Consider the following 6723-nt stretch of genomic DNA (forward strand, 5'->3'; position numbering starts at 1 on the left):
GTCTTTTTTTTCTTCTTTCTCCTTAATTTCTTATAACTTTTGCCTTTTTTCTTTCTTTTACCAATTTTGCATTCATATATCTGGTAATTGAGCCACTAAGTTGAAGACAACATTGTGCCGTGCAATAGAACAAATACTACTGAATTCATATTATTTTGTTTAGTAAAATTATGTTTCATTTCTAATTTTTATTATTTTATATTCTCTTTTAAAAATACAATAAAACAAAATTCCAAACTCACTGGGACCAATATTGTTAAGGTGTAAATAAAAATTATCAGCTGCAATAGTGAGAAAGGCTAGTCCTATTGATCATTTAGTACCTGACTATGGAAGATATTGCACCATTTATTGACCACTGCTTTCAGGCACATACTACATATTCCAGGGTACCATCATAACTTCAGAGCTTTCTTTCTTCTATACAGAAGAACAAATGAACCTTTAATAAGCCACTGAAGGCACATAGGTTAGCATGTTCTGTGGATGTGAACTATTTTAAAGTATAAATTGTATGCCCTGTCTAGGCAATATGAAATTACTATACTGTACTATAAAATTATTATAAAATATAAAATGAGGTTTGAAATAATGTAGAAAGAGAAACTGTAACAGTGGGAAAAGGCATTGGTAAGGCAATTAAAAATGATGCTAACACAATATTTCTTGAATAGTTAAGAAAAACAAGCTATATATCTATTTTAACTCTCTTGTGTATACATACATATTTATTTTTCCTTCCCCCTTGTTTTCCACAACAAAGCTGTCCTTTATTTACACTTCTATGAAGTTAGTAACACTTGACACTAGGTTGCTTAGCAACTGATAGCAAACCTTAACCAGACAGGATGTTCATCTCAGGAGTGAGGTAGTTTTTTGCTTTAGGCACTGGGCCAAACTGCATAAATATATTTGATCGATTTTCTAGCTTCATGGCTCTGAACATATCCTTCTTTTTCATTTTGTTTTTTCAGAGATGAGTGTTCCACTGCAGTTAGAGAACCTGCATTTGGAGAAGTCTTTAAAAGACCTTTTCATACTTGAAGCCAGTCTAAAGATTGTAGGTACTTGAATTCAGCAAAATAACTCAATGTAGTCCAATAGTCCATAATAGCAGTGGGTTAGTTCACTGAGAATAACAGTTTGTATTAATATTGTTTAGACAAGATATCATGTCTGGATCTTGTGCTCTGAATAACTACCATGAAGATAACAAAATGCAAGGCATTAATTATTGTAAACATCCTCTTTAAAACTGTTTCATCACTATTTTGTCTTTTTTCCTCATTAAAATGAATATAATTTTTCAAAGAAAAACTATATTCTGAAAATGTGCTTATTTCACCAAGAACATAGTGTTTCCTTTTTCATAAGAGGAGAGCTCCACCATAATCAATGTGCCACCAAATTGCCTAAAATCTATTAAAAATGAGATGTGTTACATGCTTGTTGTTAACATATTGGACACTGAAAAATAATAGGCATGGTCAAGTCAGTAGTAGCAGTTGAATGACCATGTTATTAAGCCTACATAGTCTATAACTCTGTTGTCATGTGTATTTTGTACAATCACCCAATTAGCAAGCATCAGAATGACAAGAGAAAGAGGCCAATGAAGCAGTACACATTGTTCATCTGATTACTGAGAGAGGTTTCTGATGTGGACTGCATTCTGCCAGCACTCACATGGACTGTTAATGTATTCACAAACTTAATGCTTTGCAAGGTATCAATCCAACACCACTCCAATTTCCTTGTCACTCATTTTCAAATTCAGATCTTATCTCTTAACCAACCTGATAATCTTTATTCTTGAGATGACTTGGATCTGGATGTTAGTGCCTCTCTCAAACCCTTCTACTAATGTACAAAATCATATATACTACAGAACATTCTGCTCATCAGAAAAAATATTTTCTTCTAACTGTGATTTCCACATTCATCTCCTCTTATTGGAACTGGCACACTAAGCAGATCAACTTGCAAATAAAGCCTGTAGTGTCCCATTTTCCATCTAATTACTCTTAAGGAATTCCACATAGGTAAAATGTATGCTTGAATGAGAAGAGGTGAATCATTGTAATCAGGTTAGCATAAGAGTCTAGAATAACTGATTCTAATTTTGGAATAAACCTACTTTTCATAGTAATTTTAGACTCCAAAATTGAGGAAAGGGCCAGCCAAACAGCACAGTGGATTAAAGTGACTGCAAACAGGCTCAGGGGTCAAGGGTTCAATCCCTGGCCTTACTGTGCTGGCCCTACACGCAGGGCATGCTGAGCAGGAGATTGAGACTGGGCATGGTGGTGCGTGCCTGTAATCTCAGCACTTGTGAGGATATAAACAGGAAAATCACTAGGAGTTTGATCTAGTAGTGAGACCCTGAACACCCTGTAGACCCTTCCCTAACAATACAGGGAAAAAATGAGGAGAAAATAAAATTCCATTGTGTACCTTATCTCACTGATACATAGCATTTCCCACTGTTAGGCTCCATTTATTTTTTTCCATAATTTTATTGATAAATAGCAATGAGACAGTTTCAAATCAAATTGATAGGATAGTTTCAATAATTAACACATTGCATACAATCTTCCCAGTGGTTAATTGCTGTACAAGATGCAGACATGATATCCTATTTACAAACATGAATGTCCATTTTGTATCTGTGTATTCAAAATGGTTAGGTTAGATATATAGTTACATTCTCTTAATGAATAGAGTGATTTGTTCCATTTATTTTTAAAAAATTAAATGTACTGGCAAATTTTGATATACATAATGATCACATTCATCATCAGGAATTTGTGCCTGAATAGATCTTAATCCCTGGTTCTTACACACTCCCCTCCTTTCAACTCAACATATTTTCCTTATTTACAAAGTGGTTGTTTGCATTTTCCTTCTATTCTCTTTTTTTTCCTTTTCCCCTTTTTTCCCTTCTGCCACACTCCTCCCTTGTTCCTCTTCCCAATTGAATATGTACTTCCTATTTCCCTCCATTTTGGTCCTTATTTACCCTTTGGTGTTCTCACACAAGAGAAAAAAATATGATGCATAAATGTATGTACCAAGTATTTCACTGAAAATTATGGTCCTTAGGTGCATCCATTTACCAAAAAATGTCACAAAGTTATCATTCATTATAGCACCATAGTATTCCATTGTATAGAAAAGCCAAATTTTTTTGGAACCAGAGATTCATCTTAGGCCCTTGCACTTGCCAGGCATGCACTTATTCACCTGAGCTATCTCCCTAGCTCCAGCCACATAGTCTTTATCCACTTATCTGTTGCTGGGCATATGAGCATTTTTGCTGTTATAAATTTTACTCTTGTATACATGTGTGTTCATATATTTCTGTGACATGATGCTTTTAACTCTTTCAGGAAGATATGAAGAAGGGGAATAGCTAAGTCAAAAGGAAAACTCTAGCTAAATTTTTTGATGAATCCCTATACATATTTCTACATTGTACCAATTTACACTCAAACAATGTAGAAAGGTTCCTTTTTTTCCTATCTGCCTTACCATAATTTTTTGTTTATTGGTTTATTCCTAGATTCTGAGCACTCTTTCTGGAGGGAGATTGTGTCTCAGAATTGTAGTAATTTGTATCACTTGAATGACCAATAAAATTGAACATTTTTCATATATTTATTTGTTGCTTTGATTTTTTTTTCACCTGAGAAGTACCTATTCCCTTTAGATGCCTTTTTTTGGATTGTTTCTGCAAATTTAATAGGGTCTCTCTTTTTTGAAATTTTAGGTATTATAAATATTGGATTTTGAGGAATAACTAGTAAAAATATATTCCCATTCTGTATATTGTCTCTTCATTATGTTTGTAGTTTATTTTGCTGTAGAAAATATTTTTATGAAATCCAAGTGATTATGAAATCCAAGTCAATGTTTATTATATTTACTCGACAATCTTTTTTAATTACCATATTTGCCTACACTTCTGTCTTCAAGATTTTTGCCTATTTTTGCCTTGCAGCAGATTGTTTTATTTTATTTTATTTATCTATTTTTATTCTAGGGAAGGGTATAGAGGGTGTTCAGGGTGTTGCACTCGTAGTGATCTGCCTGTTTACAGCTTCCCAATACCTGGGATTACAGGTGCATGCCACAGCACCCTGTGTCAATTACCATCTCAGCAAGCCCTGGAGGTGGGCCAGGCAAGGCAGGCTGTTTGTTTCAATACTTACATCTTTGATTTATTTCAATTTTAGCTCAGCACAGAGTGACAGATAAGGGTCTAGATTTTATTTTTGTCATGTGGAAAGTCCTTTTCTCCAGCACTGTTTATTAAAGATAAGATCTTTCTTGTATTACAGTTTCTATTCAGGGATTATGGTGTCTCCTGCCTTGCCTTTGGTGCCTAGAATTGGCTTCGCTATTCTAGGTATCTTCTGGTTTCAAATAAATTTAGGACTGTTTTCCTTTCTCTTGTGATGCATACTATTGATATTTTGACCAGAATTTCATTAAACGTGTGTAACAATTTTAGAATTATGGCCATTTCAACTATATTGGTTCTGCTTGTCCAAGAAAAAGAGTATCTTTCCATTTACTAATATCATGTTTGATCCCCTTTTTAAGCGTGCTATAGTGTTATGGTTTGTATCTGAATGTCCTCGCAAAGCTTAATGCAGTCAAGAGGGAAAAGCCATCTTGGAGGCAGCTGAATCTATAATTGTGATTGATTCATAGTTCAGTGTTGGGGAGGGAGACTGCCACTTAGCTCAGTTGGTTAAGTGCCTGCTTATGCAAGTGCAGTCAGGCACTGGATACTCCAATTCTGATCACCAGCTCCACATGCCTTACCAGACCACCCTTAAGGCAGCTTGAGCCTGCAAATAAATAGAAAAAAAAATCCTTCTCAACTTTAGGGCCGGCCAAATAGCTCAGCAGTTTAAAGCACCTGCAAGCAGGTTTGTGGGCCTGGGATTCAATCCCTGGGCCTGCTGTGCTGGCCCTGCCCCCAGGGCACGCTGGGACTGCAATCTAGACTCTGTGTGGTGGAACATGGCTGTAATCCCAGCTCTTGGGAGGCTGTAAATAGGGGAATCACTTCAAATCCAATCTAGTAGTGAGACCCTGAGCACACTGTAGACTCTTCCCTAAAATACAAATAAATAAATAATTAGTTAAATAAACAAACAGTTCAATGTTGGGATTATGAGTGTGAGTGTGACACCTGCCCTATGACAGGCAGCCTGCATACAGTATTGTGGAGGATCACCTCGTCAACTCCTTGAAAGAGGAGAAATTATCCCCATTTTGGCTGTGCTTGACCCTACTTCCATGTGTTGCTATATATAAAACTGACTAGGACTGTTCCCTACCCCTTGAATTGGATTTAAGAAATGCATATTAGTCTAGCTGAGGTGCTGGTGGTAGTCTTTGAAGATGACACTCATGTTTCCACAGAATCCTCACCTGGTGCTCACTAGTGTGAGTCAGGTCAAGATGGGATGAAAAGCCAATGCTTCACACTGTCAACTGGGAATGATCCTCAAGATAGAGTCTATGACTTCCTTGGGCTTGAAAGATTACACATCAAAGCTGAAAAATCAGATAATATTTCAGTTGTGCAATGTAGCCTACTCTGTGCATATCCTTCTCTCTGCATATTGCAGAGGTTAATGCAGGTCTCCTTCCGAGCTCACCTCACAGCACTCACCTACTTCCCTGCATTCTCAGTCACTCATACTCAAACTACTCCTTTCTTCATGAATGAATAAAACATTGGGTTGGCCTTGGGTCATGGCCTTTGTTCCAGATAGCCATCATCATGGCTGGACTTAGGACACCTTGGCTCCCCAAATGTATACTATGCATTAGTGTCTTTATTCTCCATTGAGTTGCACTGGAAGTGGTAGATTGGCATTAACTTGAATGGATTCCAGTAATTTATCCATGAGATCACAAATATAAAATTTCTGGATCAAGATGAGGACCAGGTAGGACTCTCTATACAATATAAATGATAGAAAGAGCATGCCTGTGTCTGTGTCTGTGTCTGACTCTGTCTCTCTCTCATTACTTTTGCTGTCTTCCACTGCCATGAACTGTTGCCCCACTGCCACGTGCCAACATGTATTGGAGCCAGCTTATTATGGGTGGAAATTTTTCAAACTGTGAGCTAAATAAACCTTTCCTCCATTAACTTTGTGTGTCGGATGTTGCCTCAGTGACAAAAGAAAAGTAGCTAAGATACATAGTTTTCATTGCAAATGTTTTATACACATTGTTAGATTGATTTCTAATCATTTTGTTTTCCGTGATGCTATTGTGAAAGGTATTCTTTCTCTAGATTCTCTCTCATTGGATTTATTATTGATGTACTGAATCACTATTCATATGTGAGTGCTAGCTTTGTACCCTGCTGTGCTACTGAATTTGAATTTACCTATGAGTCTTTTTCATGGTATTTCAGTCATTTTCTATGTAGAGTATTGTATCATCCACAAATAATAATTGAGATTCTTTTTTCCCCTTTCTCATTCATTTTATTTCTCTCTCTTGTTTCATGACTAATGTTTCTAGAACTATATGAAATAGGAGTGGTGATAGTGAGCATCTTTGTCTTTTCCTGATTTTAGAGGGAGAAGCTTCCAATTTTTCATTATTTATTATGATGTAGGTGGTTGGCTTGTCATAGATGGTTTCTATCAGTTTGAGATAAAGAACTTCTCCATTTTTGTGGGCCTGTTT

Source organism: Octodon degus, unplaced genomic scaffold (assembly GCF_000260255.1).
Source record: "Octodon degus isolate 3935 unplaced genomic scaffold, OctDeg1.0 scaffold00371, whole genome shotgun sequence".
Lineage (NCBI taxonomy): Eukaryota > Metazoa > Chordata > Mammalia > Rodentia > Octodontidae > Octodon > Octodon degus.